This window comes from Tiliqua scincoides, chromosome 1 (assembly GCF_035046505.1).
Source record: "Tiliqua scincoides isolate rTilSci1 chromosome 1, rTilSci1.hap2, whole genome shotgun sequence".
In the NCBI taxonomy this organism is placed as follows: Eukaryota; Metazoa; Chordata; class Lepidosauria; order Squamata; family Scincidae; genus Tiliqua; species Tiliqua scincoides.
In genome coordinates, this window is record NC_089821.1 from 217,742,363 (window position 1) to 217,760,134 (window position 17,772).

Genomic DNA, 17,772 nt, shown 5'->3' on the forward strand with positions numbered 1-17,772 from the left:
TCTCTGAAGATGCTTATCATGTAAAACCACACTTTGTTCCATTGCTGAAGTACATTTTAAGACAACAACGTTATTATCTATGTTCAGGAGGGTTAAAACTCGAAGTTAGGAATGACCTTGAGAGCTTTAAAAAAAAATCCCTACCCTGACGTTATATTTATTTGTAAAAAGGATACTGCTTTCCCATCACAAGGATGTCAAAGGCGTTATGGATGTATATTAGGATTTGGCACCGCAGGTCTCTTGAAGACTATTAATGCTTTAAACTCATTCAGAGAACTGTCATTGCTAAACTGAACGTATTGTGCAAGATGTAAGCATTCGCATTTCCTTCCTTTGAGCACACAACAGTAAATCTTCCCTCCCGGTGTGCAGATGGTAAGGCTGTGACCTGAAGGGAGAACTGAGCTGCGCTCATCAAAGTACTCTGTCCGCATCAACTCCCTTCATCTCAATGGCTTGAGCACCAAGATGGTGCTTGGAGGATTGGGCTGCGAGTTCACTTTGCCTGAATCCTGGAGGGAGAAAAAGAGCTTGAAGAAATTGAGCAATGAAGAGATCTAATAAGCTGCATTTTTATTGCTTTTTTCTAGCAGCACACCATAAACTGAATAAATTGGGAAGTGTAAAACAAAGAAAAGCCTTTCTTTTTCTTAATGCATTGATGGTTTGCCGCTCTGGAGAGATTTTGTACTTGTAACTGAAGTGTTATTCTGGGTGTGTTTTTAAGGAGATGAGGAAGGGAATTTAGGGTGCAATCCTAACTGTACCCTGGGCCAGCCCAAGTCCCTTGCGCCGGCCTGAGAGGGTCACAAAGGTGCCGTAAAGCATGTTTGCGCCTCCTTAGGAGTAAGCTGGGCCAGCACATGGAGGTGTGCCAGCCCACGGAGGCTGCACCAACAGAAGATAAGTCCACACTGGCCGAGTTTGGCTGGTGTGGGGGTCTTGGGGGGCATGGGGAGGAGGTGGAGATGAGGTGTTTCAGGACAGGGGAGGGCAGTTAGGCCCATGGGTGGAAGGCAGGGAGCAGGAGGTAGGGCTAGGACGTGGCAGTTATGCTGGATCCTGACCCCATTCCCAGGCAGCACAGAACAGTTCCAGGTTGCTCAGTTCTGTGCCACCTCTTTAGGTGGTGTAGATCTGAGTAGACCCATTGAGGCTGCAGTGGACCTCCCCGGGGGAAAGGGGAAGCATTTCCCCTTGCCCCAGGTTGAGCCGCTTGCAGCCTAAACTCGCACAAGATGCGGGACATGCCTGTTGGCCTCCCTGTTCCCATGCAAGTTAGGATTGCACTGCTTGTAGAGCAAGTATAGCCCAAATGGCTTCCTTGTGACTTAAATCACTATAAATGGACCCTTGTATAAGGTCCAGCCAGAGCCTCCTGTCTAACCCCTTACCAGCTGTTTTTAGAAGGTTACAGGGATAATGTTTTGACTAAGATTGGAGATCTTGTAGATTTCATTAAGGGCCCTTTTCCACTCACACCTGTAGTTTGAGCTTTCAAATTTCCCTGAGGAATTTCAGTTTCCTCTGGGCTGAGTTACATTATATTGGCAAACACAAGTTCCCACACCTGAGCTGAGGTAATACAAGGTGGGGTGGGGTGGTTGCAGGCTGGTAGGCAGGCAGGAGGACGGATACTCTGCAGTCACCAGCAATTGTTCCCTTAAGGTTACTTTTCCCTTAGTCAATCTGAGAGCATTTGTGGGGGGAAATAGGTCAAAAAAAAGTCTTCCTTTTCACTGTCTTCTGCAAGCACCCCACAAACCTCCACATTAGTATCATGAGGTAAACATGGGGCTGGGAATCCTGTATTTGTCTTGGAATGTGTAATCTTTCCCTTGCATTGAGGGCTGCTGATAGCAGAAGTTTGTTCACAGTTTGTGAAGGTGTTAATCTGAACCGGTCCCCCTCATCTGAGTTAAACAGCAAAGGGTGGTCAATTTCTTCTCACGTGAACAAGCTTCACAGTCAAATCCCTTCATACCTACTTGGGGTGAAGTCTCAGGCAAAAATTGTGCTAATGAAACAGCTCTTGACAGTGTTAAACTAGCACAGCATATTAATGCTGAATGGTGGCTTGTGTAGAACCGGATTTTAAAATTACTTTTACTATTGCTTTGTGACAGAATAATGGTTTGCAACACATGTTGTCTAAATTAGACACCATCTGGACACAAACATCTATAAAGCTTAGGAACAGAGAAAACGGCCTTCTGTGGAATCAGTCCAGGGAGCCTGAGACGTGAGGCAGCCCTACCACGAGGTGACCTGATGCTGCTTGCATCAGCAGTGGATTGCAAGGGGTTTGCAAGGGGCAGCAAGGGGTGGCAGATTTGGGGTGCCTTGAATCCAGTTCTGTTGCCACCTCCCTCCAGCTTCCCACAGACACAAGCCGCATTAATCTGTTTCTTGCTTGCTCTTTACTGTGCTCCTCAAACCCAGAAGTGCGGGACTTCCGATTTGTTTTGCAGGGACTGTGCGAACAAAGGATCACCCTTCATTTGTGGGGTCCCTGTAAGTAAAACTGGAAGTCCCACTCTTTTGGGTTTGAGGAAACTTCATGAGGAGTATCACAAGGAGCCTTTTTTCCATACAGCATGCCATAGCAGAGGCAGTGGTGGTGGCAGGTGGCAGCCACAGTCATGCCTCTACTGAGGTGGCATGCCAAATGCTTCCAAAGGCTACACCTTCCTTGCCTGATGATGTGTCAGCTTCTGCTCCTCCCACTCTCCAATGTTATAGCTCAGTATTCTCCTCTCATCCACATTTTCTCTTTTTCTCAGTCCCCCTCTTCCTTTACCAATACAGGAATAGGAAGGAGAAGGAGGAGCAGTGAAGGCAAGTAGGCCAGGGGTTCCCAAGCCCTGGCCCTGGGGCCGCATGTGGCCCTCGAGGCCTCTCAATGTGGCCCTCAGGGAGCCCCCAGTCTCCAATGAGCCTCTGGCCCCCCGGAGTTTTGTTGGAGCCCGCACTGGCCTGATGCAACTGCTCTCAGCGTGAGGGTAACTGTTTGACCTCTTGCGTGAGCTGTGGGATGAGGGCTTCCTCCACTTCTTGCTGTTTCACATCTGTGATGCAGTAGCGTCAGTAAAGGAAAGGCCAGCCTTGCTTTGTGCAAGGCCTTTTATAGGCCTTGAGCTATTGCAAGACCTTCATTCATTCATATAAGTTCCACCTCTAGTATATTAATTTATGTAAACTTATGTAAATTTATTCAAATTTTAAATGTAAATTAATTCTTTTTTCCCCTGGCCCCCGACACAGTGTCAGAGAGATGATGTGGCCCTCCTGCCAAAAACTTTGGACACCCCTGAAGTAGGCCAACAGAGATGAGCTGCCCCTACCAATCTGCTGCCTGATGTGACTCCTTCAGTTGGCTTTATGGATGGGGTGGCTCTGTCACCTTTTTATCCATGGGTTCTGACTCAACAGCAGATAGCCATGGCCATTTAGAAAAAAAAACAAAAAACCCTGTCCATTTAAAAACATGGGAAATGTTGAACAAGTGGGAAAAAAGCAAAAAAAAAGGTTCCGTTATGTCAGCGCAGCAAGCTGAAGGGTTGAAGGGCAGTCTAAGGCACTCCCAGAAGCAGGTTGCAGGTCCCTCCCCCCCTCGGCCCTGCATCATGCCAGAATGCATTGTGGAAGTGCTTGGGGTGCATGGTAAAAAAAATGTACACATGGTGAAAAATTGTTTCCTCTTACACACGAGATTACAGAATACAGATTTTGGGTACTCACATTAGGTACAGCCCATTATAGCTGTAGCCTCACTGGGTCTTTCCTAGTGAAAATATCTATCATATACACCTACGGTGAGGCCTGCTTCCTAAACCAGATGGTTCACAAACTGCGCAAGTCTGAGATAAATATAAACGTTTCACATTATTGTTGGTGGCCACCCTGAATGTAAAAATGGAAGCACACAAACTAACAGCTACTCCTAGTTCATACAAGACAACTATTTATTATTTATTTTCCAGAGTTTTATACTGCTCTTCCTCCACGAGCTCAGGGCGGTGTACACACAGTAGTAGTTTATCAACATAGCCCAGTTCATTCTCAGACAGTATCTTGGAATGAATGCATAAGTGGAAATATACTTCCATCCTTTTGTCCTCACTACAACCCTGTGAGGTCGTAGTGACTGGCCAAAGGACACCCAGGGAGCTTCATGGCTGAGCAGTGATTTGAACCTGGATCTTTCGCATCTAAGTCAAACACCACAACCCTACTCCATTCTAGCTCTCAGTTTCACACCCTCTCTAACTGGTGAGTTTTCTTTCACACCACATAATTTGCAGAGCAGATGGATTTTGCCACCTTTCTTTCTGCTGCTACATTTTGTACCCATGAAGCTCAGTCATCTGCACAGATGCTTGCTTTTTAGCTGTTACATTTTCAGCCTTCCAACCTATCATGGAGACTGGGCAGCCCCATCCAGATCTGATTTTTTTCTCTGTGGTTCATCAACATAGCCCAGTTCATTCTCAGACAGTATCTTGGAATGAATGCATAAGTGGAAATATACTTGACACCATGTGGCTAACATCTTACTACTCATTAAAAATACAATTCTATGCTCACTTACCTAGTAGTAAAAGATAAACTACAATTCACAAACCACTTTATCAGTGGAAACTATGAGACGCTTCTCCACTGCTTTACCACAGGATGTGATGTCTACAACTATTTCCAGGTGTTTAATGGGGGTACTTCTTGGGTATATTTAAATGTGTGGACATACTACTGAATTCAGTGGATTTGGTACCAGACCACCTGAAAACAAATGGATATTCATTCAAGGAGTTGTTGTGTTCATGATTTTGAACTGCAAATGAATAAAGGTCCAATCCCATCCAATTTTCCAGTGCTGGTGCAGCTGTGCCAATGGGGCATGCACTGCATCTTGTGGTGGGGAGACAATCATAGAGCCCTCCTTAGGGTATGGAAACTTTTATTCCCTTACCTTGGGGCTGCACCGTGGCTGGAAAACTGGATAGGATTGGGCCCTAAGATAGCTACTTGCTGGGGATGAGAGTAGCAAACCAGTCCTAAACTCCACTGGGTGAAGGTGCCAAAATAGCTACCAGTGTAGTGGGGCCAGGGAGGCCGCTGGAGGTCTCCTCAGTAGAAGGGGACTTTTGTCCCTTTCCCCCAACAAAAGCTCTAGGCCCCACAATGGGGCTACTCAAGTCTGTGCCAGCTATTTTGCTGGAGCAGACTTGAGAAGCCCCATGTGGGGCTTTGCAGCTTGACGGTGGGCATAGGATCCGGGGCAGGAGGATCCTGTTGGTCCCACCTCCTCCAGGGCCAGTGCCTCCCCCCGATTCACCCTCCACAACCCAAAACTCTTCCCCCCATCCCAAAAGGCTGCACCACCACCTGGCATCCGCCTCCTCTTCCTCCTGGTGCTGAAGCCCAGTGCTGATGCACGTTTGGGACACCCAGAGCCAGTGCTGAGGATAACAGGATTGGGCCCTAGGCCTCTACAACTTCAGCTATATATGACAGCCACCTTCTTTTCCAGCAGCTCAACAAATTTCCTATCTTTGCTTCTACCTGGATAGTCCTAGATAGAAATTATCAAACACCAAATAGGTGACAGGTCTGGAACAGTGAGTCTGGAATATAGGTTTGGAATAGCGAGTAGATTCCACCCACCCGTATCAATAGTCTGGTAGACATTGAGGAAAGCTGAACAGAGGAAGAACGTCACATTTGACAGGCTTCTTTTGTGTCACAGGGAGGAAGTCCAGATGAATATTTCCTCTGTATGGAGAGTTTGTAAGGCTCCATGCATGTCTCTGTATTTGCTTCTTTCAGACAGTCTTGGCTGGCATGCTTGTAAAATAAAACAACTACCCCCCAAAAGACCATTGTTTGTTGTTGTCTTAGTACAAAAAGTAATTTTCTAAGAATGCGAAACATTGGTTTAGTGGTAAGCTAAGACACACACACACGGCACACTGAAAGTAAAGACAAAGAGGAATCCTGCCCAGAATGTCAGCCAAAGACATTTTTGATAAAAGCTCAACTGAAAATTAGATCACTTAGCGGTTATGTTGAAGTCCCAGATATTCCAACAGAGAGACAGGCTTACCCTCAACACAACACAGTGGCAGGAGTGGTGTAGTGGGATATGAAAACATACATTAGGGATTATGACATAGAGAGGCAAAAGACACTTTAATCTAATTCAGCACTGGTTTCTGTGTTGCTCTGCACTGCAGTGCACAAAATAGAACATTTGAGCTTGCTTGGATATTTCCAGAAATGTCTCATTTCTAACGCAGGTATAAAGAACATCAGACATCTTTATTTGGCTCTTCACAAATTTGCCGTTCCTATTAATTTTCTTCAGATAGATTTTAGCAGAGCAACCATTTTCATGGCCTCCGCTGCTTTGGAGTTCTGAGAACCATGGACAAAGCCTGGTGCTTCCTTCCAGGGTAGTGAAATCAGCATGAGAAGAAGCAAACATAAGTACCTCCTCCCCTAACTTTTATTCCTACTTGCAGCACACATGTGTATACCCATGAACACATGCCCATACATGTTCATGCACATACAGGCACTCTTTTTAAGTCCACCATGAAGCTCTCCGGTCTAGAACATTTTTCCTCACGGAGGGGTGCCTCTTCTGCAGGAAGCAGATTAGTTGTAGGAAGATGATGGGGCATCTTCCCAACTCAGGCACAAAGCTTCAACTTCAGATGCAGCGAGCATCTGTTTTGCTACGAAGGGAGACTGGCAAAGTTTTCAGGCTCAGCAGTTTTCTCTCTGTGTGTACCTAGGCAGGGACAGCGGCAGCCACAGCATCATCAGCCTATGGTAAAGAAGGTGGTGGTGGGGCACTCTGTACCCCTATACCAAAGATATGGTACAGGGGCACAGAGCTGCTGGCATCCACAATGTGCCTACCTGTCTCTAGTAACACACTAGTGATAGGCAGAGAGGATGCAAGGGCAGGGAGATGGAAGGCACAGAGAAGTGCTGGCAGGGCACTGATGGGCCCTGCTGTGCATTTAGGTGTTTGGCCAAACTCATATGTCTGCCAACAGCTCACATGCATGCCTCTGGCATCCCTTCCTTCTGTTTCTCTTGGTGGAGCTGCCCACCATGATCTTTGTCCTGCTGGCTCCCTGAGTAGGCAGGGAGCAAAAGAAGTTCCATTCTCTGCCTGCCTCAGCCTGTTCAGAAGGGGAGCCAGTGTTTATTTTGCTATTTATTTCATGTATTTATATTCCTCCTTTCCTTCACATTGTGAGTTGACTGGGGTTGTGGTGGAGGAGGTATTGTCTGCATTTGTCTGCACTGATCTTTTCTCTGCTCACTTCCCTTTTGGATGCAGGAAGGCCAAGGCAGTGGCTGTGCTGCAGTACTTCCCACAATACCTGCTTCTCTTCCTCTGGCACAGCCTCCACTGTGATTTTCTCCCCACTCATTGCCCTTTCCAAAAGAGATGCAGATCTCTGATGTGGATTCACATGCCAGAGGAGAGACTGGGATGAGTAGTGCGCCATGTGGCAGGCCAACGAAAGTGAGGGACAGGCAAGCAAAGGGCACCCAGCCAGTTAGCTGCTCCTCCTGACCTAGACCAATGCCTAAAGCAATTGCTTCACCCTTGCCACTTGTCATGTTGAGGTCATCTTCTTTAGTACTTAGCTTGCACATGGGAAGCAGGTTGTCCTCTCAACCAATATGCTGCTGTAGATGCCGCTGGGATCTGTGTGTCATTCATGCTGGAATGGCTAGCAGGAGAGTGGCTCTTGCCAGTGACTTTAAGCCATTTCTGCCCAATGTTGCACATACACAACAGGGACTAACAGCCCAATCCTATGCAAGTCTACTCAGAAGTAAGTCCCCTTAGAGTCACTGGGACTTACTCCCAAGAAAGTGTGGATAAAATCGGGCTGTAAATGTGTACACCTGTGGGCTGGGCAGAAATGGGTTAAGATGACAGACAGCAGCATCTATTTTAAGCACAGTGCCTTCATGGGCATTCACTGGGCTCCACAAGAGGTTGCAGATATTTCTATACTTCTTTAGTGAATTCAGCTCACTCTCCCTTGCTGAATTTGGGTGACTTCCCTATCTAGCATTCACTTCTCTTCATTAGAATAAGCATAGTAACATTCAAGCATTTGAGCAAGGCTTTGTGGGTGAACAGCTCAGGAGCAAAGAGAGAACCGTTACACAAGTTCAGGACAATTATTTTAGTCAGGAAAATAACACTATGGCAAACATATGATCAGAAGCATAAAAGAATGTTTAAAGTACTGTAAAATTCTGACTGCTTAGATATGGCAAAATCTAGGATATGTTTTTGAATGTCGAAGATAAAGGTACTGTACTTTACAAAGTTATAAAGAACAGTTACAAAGAATGCACTCTTAAATGACTATTTTGTTCGGGATAACACAGGCTGTCAGATACAATACATCAGGTATCTTAACATCAGGTGTCAATACAAACAGTACAATGACACACCATCTCATGGCTTTCTGTTTGAAGGAAGGAGGACATCAGGATCCTTTCTTCTGAAATCTTCACTATGTATGGATTTGCGCAAAGAATGCAGGAGTTCATGGAAAGGAAACTTAGAAATACCATTAATGTTATTAGCCCATGTCATCACCTGGATGAGCCTGAGAAAACAGTCACAGAGCAAATGTATTGGATAAGCAAAGAAAAGATGGGCAACCCAATCCTAACGTGCTCTGGGGGAGGCAGACCTGCCCAGCATTCAGAGCAGGGTTGGGGCCAGTTGCGGTTTAGTCTGGGGCAAGGGAAATTCCTTCCCCTTACCCAGGGAAAGCCCCAGCAGCCCCAGTGGGTCTACTTGGATCTGCGCACCTCGAAAGGTGATTCAAATCTGAGCAGCCCAGAGCTGCTCCAGGCTGCATGAAACCAGGATTAGGATCTGGCACAGGTGCCAAATCCTGGCCCCACCCCCAGTTCACCTGCCGCCTGCCCGTGGGCCTGCCCCCAAATGCCTTTTTCCCACCCTCCACCTGCTCTCCCAGATCCCTGTGCTGACCTCTTGGTCGATGCAACCTTACTGGTTCACTGGTCCAACGGGACTTGGGCCGGCCTGTTTCCTTGAGCGGTGGCGTGAAAGTGCTTTACGGCACTTTCACAACACCACTGGGCTGGCGCAAGGAACTTGTGCCCACCCAACATGAGGTTGGAATTGCGCCCAGAACAGGCATCTCCAAACTTTTTGGTCAGAGGGCGCATTAAATATCTGGCGCAGTGCTGAGGGCTGGAAAAAAATTTAAATATAAAATTTAAATAAATAAATTAGAGATGGAACTTAGATGAATGAATAAATGAATGAGTGGGCTCATTCACTCAGCCTCTCTGGCCCTCAGAACACCCTCCAGATGCCCTCTGGTCATGTTCAGTTGGGTGGGCCAGAGGCTTTCAGGGGACAAGAGGCTGGCTGTGGGCCGGATAGAGGCTTACTGTAGGCCGCATCTGGCCCCCGGGCTGGGGTTTGGAGATCCCTAGTCAAGAAGATTCCAAAATAATACACAGTACACATTTCGTAATTGTTGCTGCAGTGGGTTTTCTATATCTGATTTAATGTTAGGAATGAGCATCAGCAGAAATTGTGGTAGCAGGCAGCATTTTGGAAAGGAAACTGATGCAAGGCAAGAGTGCTTTGATTCCAAAAGAATGTCAGGCTTTTAGTCAATGGGTTTTTGAAATCCCCCCACATGATGGAGTCATGCGGAAAGGTTGCATCAGCATGAGACACCAAACTCTTTGAAGGAAAAACCTATGAACTGGTTAAAATGCATACTTAGACCGACTACAATCCAATGAAAAAGGATCTTTGAATGATCCTCCCATGGAATAACCATCCCCAGAGGACGATGACAGAGAGCAGCACTCCCGCGGGCTGCAAGACCTTTCCACGTGTTGGACGTTCCTGCGATCACTTCGGGACAGTTCAACATTGCTGCACCAGAACCGAGAGAGGCGCAGGGTTAAACCTCCCCTGTTGAATGCCTGCCTGCCTGCCTGCCTGGGGAAACTAGTCAGATAGCCGCCTGGCGCCTGCTCGTTCTGTAAGTAACCAATGTGGAACTGAGACCTCAATCCTCCGCATGTCTACTCAGAAGTCAGTCCCATTACCATCAATGGGGCTTACTCCCAGGAAAGTGTGGCTAGGACTGAGCCTGATTCTGCGTGTGCCTACTCAGAAGTCAGTCCCATTATAGTCCCCGGGGCTTACTCCCAGGAAAGTGTGGCTAGGATCGCGTGGACACAAAGGGGCCCCAGTGCCGCCAAGGCGGAGGGCGAGGGGGCGGGGGCGGAGTTGCTGGGAAGGCGAAGGAGGAGGAGCGCCTCCGAGGGAGAGGTCCTGCAGGAGGCTGCGCGCCACGGCCGTCTTGGCCACACTCTCCCGGGGCTGTGTGTGGAGCGGGCGGCGCTGCAGCGGCCGCCGCCAGAGCCGCTTCTTCCTCTCCTCCTCCTCCCTCCGGCGAGGTAAGGAGCGCGCGCCGCAGGGGGAGCCGTCCCGGGACCTCCTCCGGCCACAGCCTGGCTGGCCGAGGGGCTCCGCCGCCGGGCTGGGTCCTCTCGCGGGGTGTTGGAGGCGGACAGTCCTCAGCCCCTTCCCTTTCCCGGGGGACTGCTGTCCTCCCCTCCCCGCGCCTGGAGTTGGGGCTCCAGCTTATGCCTGTCTACTCAGAAGTAAGTCCCTTTAGAGTCAATGCGGCTTACTCCCAGGTGGGCGTGGATAGGATTGCAGCCGGACAGCCCATTCCTGTGCATGTCTACTCAGAAGTAAGCCCTATTATAGTCAGTGGGGCTTCCTCTCCGGTAAGTGTGGATAGGATTGAAGCCTTAATGTGGTGCAGAACAGCGGAGTAAGGCTGCATCCTAGCCAGACTTACTAGAGGGTAAGCCCCATTGACTATAATGGGGCTTACTTCTGAGTAGACATGCATGAGGTTGGGTTCTAAGTGGTGGTCTGGTGGGTGCCTTGCGGCGATGCTCCTGCGCGCTTAGAGCCTGATCTACTCAGAAGTAAGTACTGGGGCTTACTCTCAGGAAAGTGTGCCTTGGATTGCAGCCTTACTTGTGTCTTCTTGTTGCCTGGCGCTGCTGCGCTTTAAGCGGCTTTGAATGGAGTGTGCTTGAGCTGGCAAGGGTCAGTGCAGGCAGGTGACTTCTTGCCTTCTTGAAGCGTAAGGCGATGGGGTGGGTGAGACTGCATGTAGGGTGTGAGGCTGTGTGGCTGTGCCAACCAGGTTGCAGATTCTTCTGCACACCAACTATGCTAACTGCCCTGCTGCTCACTTGACAGTGGTGGGGGGTCCTTGGTGCAGATGGTGGAATCTGAGCATTGGGAAGATGCGCTTGCTCTGCCACAGGTTATGTCTCTCTTTTTGGCACCTGGTGGCACATTTTCAGGTTACAATGCAGAAGCATTGAATTGGGAAGGTGGGAATCTCCTAATGCCTTTGGTGCAGTCGTTCTTAAAACCCACTTCTGCCAAGCCCACAGGTGTACTCATTTGATCCCTGTTGCATATATGTGACACTGAGCAGAAATGGCTTGACTCTTTTGGGGTCATGGACCCATTGGAAAATTGCTTTGAAGCTACAGATTCTCTTCTTAGAGAAAAATGCACATAAATGTGTACCCAAAAATAAAAGAAAATTTTTTTTGGTACCTGATTCATAGACACCCCTCCCCCTGGGGCTGGTGGACCACAGATTAAGAAACCCACTTTACAGTGAGTCTACTCAGAAGTAACTCCCATTGTGTCCAATAAGGCTTGTGTATGAACAGGATTGTGTACAACAGTGGTTCTCACACTCACACATTTAGCATCGGGACCCACTTTTTAGAATGAGAATCTATTAGGACCCACCAAAAATGATGTCATGACCAGATGTGACATCATCAAGCAGGAAAATTTTTAACAATCCAAGGTTGCAGTTCTACCCACACTTACCCAGGAGTAAGTCCCATTGACTATCATTGTTAAAAGAATATACATATTAGTTTGTTAAAAGTACAGGTCTGTAGCATTTTCCCAAATGCAGTCAGATGCTATGGTAGCATCAGTTATAATATACTGCTCAAAACAATAAAGGGAACACTCAAACAACACAATGTCACTCCAAGTCAATCACACTTCTGTGAAATCAAACTGTCCACCTAGGAAGCCACACCGATTGACAATCAAGTTCACATGCTGTTGCACAAATGGAGTAGACAACAGGTGGAAATCATAGGCAAGTAACAAGACACCCCCAATAAAGGAGTGGTTCTGCAGGCGGTGACCACAGACCACTTAGCAGTCCCTATGCTTTCTGGCTGATGTTTGGGTGACCTTTGAATGCTGGTGGTGCTGTCACTCTAGTGGTAGCATGAGGCGGAGTCTGCAAGCCACACAAGTGGCTCAGGTAGTGCAGCTCATCCAGGATGGCACATCAATGCGAGCTGTGGCAAGAAGGTTTGCTGTGTCTGTCAGTGTAGTGTCCAGAGCATGGAGGTGCTACCAGAAGACAGGCCAGTACACCAGGAGACGTGGAGGAGGCCGTAGGAGGGCAACAACCCAGCATCAGGACCGCTACCTCCGCCTTCGTGCCAGGAGGAACAGGAGGAGCACTGCCAGAGCCCTGCAAAATGACCTCCAGCAGGCCACAAATGTGCATGTGTCTGCTCAAACGGTCAGAAACAGACTCCATGAGGGTGGTATGAGGGCCCGACGTCCACAGGTGGGGGTTGTGCTGACAGCCCGACACCGTGCAGGACGTTTGGCATTTGCCAGAGAACACCAAGATTGGCAACCTCGCCACTGGTGCCCTGTGCTCTTCACAGATGAAAGCAGGTTCACATTGAGCACATGTGACAGATGTGACAGAGTCTGGAGACAGCAGGGAGAACGTTCTGCTGCCTGCAACAGCCTCCAGCATGACCGGTTTGGCAGTGGGTCAGTAATGGTGTGGGGTGGCATTTCTTTGGGGGGCCGCACAGCCCTCCATGTGCTCGCCAGAGGTAGCCTGACTGCCATTAGGTACCGAGATGAGATCCTCAGACCCCTTATGAGACCATATGCTGGCGCAGTTGGCCCTGGGTTCCTCCTAATGCAAGACAATGCTAGACCTCATGTGGCTGGAGTGTGTCAGCAGTTCCTGCAAGATGAAAGCATTGATGCTATGGACTGGCCCGTCCGTTCCCCAGACCTGAATCCAATTGAGCATAAGAACATAAGAACAGCCCCACTGGATCAGGCCATAGGCCCATCTAGTCCAGCTTCCTGTATCTCACAGCGGCCCACCAAATGCCCCAGGGAGCACACCAGATAACAAGAGACCTCGTCCTGGTGCTCTCCCCTACATCTGGCATTCTGACTTAACCCATTCCTAAAATCAGGAGGTTGCGCATACACATCATGGCTTGTACCCCATAATGGATTTTTCCTCCAGAAACTCGTCCAATCCCCTTTTAAAGGCGTCTAGGCTAGACGCCAGCACCACATCCTGTGGCAAGGAGTTCCACAGACTGACCACGCGCTGAGTAAAGAAATATTTTCTTTTGTCTGTCCTAACCCGCCCAACACTCAATTTTAGTGGATGTCCCCTGGTTCTGGTATTATGTGAGAGTGTAAAGAGCATCTCCCTATCCACTCTGTCCATCCCCTGCATAATTTTGTATGTCTCAATCATGTCCCCCCTCAAGCGTCTCTTTTCTAGGCTGAAGAGGCCCAAACGCCGTAGCCTTTCCTCATAAGGAAGGTGCCCCAGCCCCGTAATCAGCTTAGTCGCTCTCTTTTGCACCTTTTCCATTTCCACTATGTCTTTTTTGAGATGCGGCGACCAGAACTGGACACAATACTCCAGGTGTGGCCTTACCATCGATTTGTACAACGGCATTATAATATTAGCCGTTTTGTTCTCAATACCCTTCCTAATGATCCCAAGCATAGAATTGGCCTTCTTCACTGCCGCCGCACATTGGGTCGACACTTTCATCGACGTGTCCACCACCAGGTGGTGGTGCACATCTGGGACATCATGTCTTGCTCCATCCACCAGCACCAAGTTGCACCACAGACTGTCCAGGAGTTGGCGGATGCTTTAGTCCAGGTCTGGGAGGCGATCCCTCAGGAGACTATCCGCCACGTCATCAGGAGCATGCCCAGGCATTGTAGGGAGGTCATACAGGCACGTGGAGGCCACACACACTACTGAGCCTCATTTTGACTTGCTTTATGGACATTACATCGCAGTTGGATCAGCCTGTAGTGTGTTTTTCCACTTCAATTTTGAGTATGACACCAAACCTAGACCTCCATGGGTTAATAAATGTGATTTCCATTGATGATTGTTGTGTGATTTTGTTGTCAGCACATTCAGCTATGTCAGGAACAAAGCATTTAATAGGAATATTTCGTTCATTCAGATCTTGGATGTGTTGTTTAAGTGTTCCCTTTATTGTTTTGAGCAGCTTATATTAAAAATATAATATTGAAATAAACGGGGACCCACCTGAAATTGGCTCGCGATCCATCTAGTGGGTCCTGACCCACAGATTGAGAAACAGTGGTGTACAGGATTGCAGCCTTAGTTATTCCTCAAGATCATGCATATTATATTTGAAATAGCAGAGTTGTTAAAAAGTTTTTCCAGGGAGTAAGATTTTCCCTCATCTTCTTCATGCATGGGTGAAGTGGGGACTCTGGTTTTGGTTAAGGATTTTCTGATTGTGGAACCAGATGGGATGGGTAGCCTGAGCCTCTAATCATTCAGAGTCCCTGGGTGTGTGTTTGTGTGAGTGAGTGAGTGAGAGACAGACAGACAGACACATTAGACCCCTATTATACTCAAGAGCAACTAAGCTCACTTACACTTCTTATGTTGTTGCAGTTATTTTAAGCTGCATGAGTTGAATTGTAGGCTCCTGGCTACAAATTGTTGCTATGTACACGTGCTTTCCTTCCTACCCTTCCGAGGAAGGCAAACCTACTCTGTGTGTCTGGTTAATTTCATTGCTGGCCTTTCATCAGAGAGCATCTAAGAGGATACTAAAAATATGTATGTTAACAGTTGAGAAAATGTTTCTGAACTTCTGTTGCTCTCAAGTCCTGGGCTACACAAATAGATTCGCACAGCAATTGGTTTACATTAGCTCATAAGTATTTTTCTTGCTGCTGCTTTAATGGTTCTTTGTTTAGGGGAGAAGCGCAAAGAAATGAGACAGACTGCTGAAGTCTCTCCAAGTTCTTGGTTTGTTTGTGGGTCTTTAACAAAGCCTGGAGACAGATGATAGTTTTCAGAGAGCTGAATATAGTTTGAAAAGAGGAATTTTGTGCTCTTTGTGTGTATGCTATTCCCACTTTAGCCTGTAGTAAAATGAGATCTGCAAGGCTTGTTATTGTCCCAAACCTGTTTGATTTGAGGCAAAATATTGACCCCATAGGAAGCAATGCCTTTTTCAGTCACTTTAAACTTTTGAAAAATGTCTGTTTCCTACAATCAGAGAATGTGGAGTAAAAAGGAGATGGTGGTGGAGACTCAACAGTCAAGAGCCTTGGAACTAGAAGAATAGGCAACATTCCTTACAGATTTATTAGGAACAAATCTCACTGAAATAACCTCAGAGAAAACACGCTAAGGACTGTGTTGTTAATCGGGTATAAAGACAACATAAGAAATCAAAGTGTTGTTAGTATTTATTGTAGTAAAGTCCAAATAATGGTCCTTCTCATAGTTAGATAAACTTTGAAAAAAACTTGCAGTTCTTTTCTTGTTTCTACCTCAAATGAGAAGGCAGCTAGAAATCAAAGTACTGACTAGAGGATTTGGGTGTCAATGCTAATAGAAAAGGGGAGAACAGACTCGTTCAGCACACTGGCTCCTTACACTCCTGAAGCTTGAAATGGAAATAGGGCTTTATGTGAAGACTGTCAAGATCTGCTGCCCCCTAAATCCTGTACTGCTGGAGCTCTTGCTGAACTGAGGGTCCCCGGTGCATGGCCTCAGGTGCCCACTGCCTGGTGACACTTGTAATGTTTAAGGCATCTGAGTGTTGTGATAAGACCATTATTCAAAAATAAGATGTTGCTGCCACCTTCAATCTCTTCCTCCCCCAGCTGCTATGGCTGTGACCTACTTATTAAAACAAGAGGCACCTGCTTTTCTTAAGCCTCTTCTTGAATTTAGGTTTGTACATCCCTTAACAGTTTTTAGAATCAAAGGCTACCCTCTTGTGCTTTAAAATGTATTTAAAACTAAAAACACTCAAGATGCGGAGTTTTTTGGCATCAGTAACCTTTGCATGGGAACTTTTTATTGGAAGACAGAGGTAAGACAAGTAGTGTGCCCAAGCTTATGGAGATGGTTGTGAGCTCCCTTTTCTGCTGTGAAAATATTTGCTCACTGTTCAATCATTTTCAAAAGCCAGACATCTTAGCAAGAGAATTTTTTTTTATTGTTTTAGTTTAGTAGCAGTAGTGCTGTGAAAATGGTGCCTTTTGATTGGAGAAGATTGGTCAAAATGTTTCCCTGGGGTGTGTGCACATGGCTGTTTCTCCTTTTGAGAGGATTGGTGTGTGAGAATCTGAGGCAATAACAAAATGTGTCAAGGATTTTATGCAAGCTGCATTTCTTGCTCCCGCCTCCTGGAGCTAAATGAATGTGTGTGCGAGTGTTTGTGGTGATACTACGTGGCTTTCTATATAAAGTTACATCTGAGCAAGAATGGACCATCTTGCTGAACTAGTGAGGAATTTGCATGCTCAATAAATGCAGAGTGAAGCTTGTTCTCTGGGTTGTTAGACATGCTTTTTTCAAGGGTGTTTCTAACAGCAGGATATGATGAATCCATTTTTTTTTGTAGTTTATGTCTTCATACAATACAGTGGATACTCCCTACATTTTTAAAAGAGCCTGTACGAGCTCAAAAGTGATTTTTTAAAGCCTTGATGTGGCAATCCGAGTTTTATTATTTTTCTCTTCCAAACTCCTCATGCACTAAATCTTGTATGGCAAACTTGGACAATGGTTAGCACAATATGTTTTCAGTTATCCTGCTAATCTTGGAGAGAGGGTGTCTTCTTAGATGCTTGAGTAACTATTTCTAAATGGAAGTATCCTAAAAGTAATCCCATGTATTTAATAACTATTTGAACAAAAATTGTACTAAGGTGTGATTAATGCTGTTCTAAAGCGTGGGAGTCAAAAAATCTGTCTTCTCCACAAATATACTCGCATCTGTGTGTCCCACCCAGTCTACACCATTTCAAGAAATCCTCTGTGCTGGCTATGGATTCCAAATGTATTATTCCTCTGATAATTTCCTTTATCATTCTGTTTTGTATTTTCTCTCTGACCCTAACCCCAGTGTAGCTGTAGTGAATTTATTCTTTTTAGGAAGTTGCCCACAATGGTTCCAGTACAAGTTAGGAATGTGTGAATTTTCGGTTATGCTACATACTGAATATTGTCATCCATTTGTCTTGGTTTTACTGAACATTTTCTCTAAGGGCATAAGAAAAGCCCTGCTGGATCACGTCAGAGGGCCAAGTGCTCTAGTACAGTTTCCCACAGTGGCCCACATTGCCTCTGGGCTATATTTTGTCTAAGGGGTCCATGCTATTGTGTAGTACCCTTCTTTGGCTGCAAAGTATCTCAGCAATATCACAGCTTTGCAATAACATCTCTATACACTCAGCAGTTAGATTGCATGTCATCGCTGAACTTCGAGTCGCTGACCTCTGTGCTGTACAGAGCTCAGCTT

At 46.7% G+C, this 17,772-nt stretch overlaps 1 protein-coding gene across 2 annotated transcripts in view; it reads left to right on the forward strand.

Moving 5' to 3' along the window:
• The first annotated feature begins 10,434 nt into the window (after nucleotides 1-10,434).
• Nucleotides 10,435-17,772, forward strand: part of TIAM2 (TIAM Rac1 associated GEF 2) — a 178,169-nt gene continuing 170,831 nt past the window's right edge. For both annotated transcript variants that reach the window (XM_066615857.1, XM_066615885.1), the window contains exon 1: nucleotides 10,435-10,503. The gene's annotated coding sequence lies outside the window, so the exon portion shown is untranslated. The remainder of the gene's footprint in view (nucleotides 10,504-17,772) is intronic.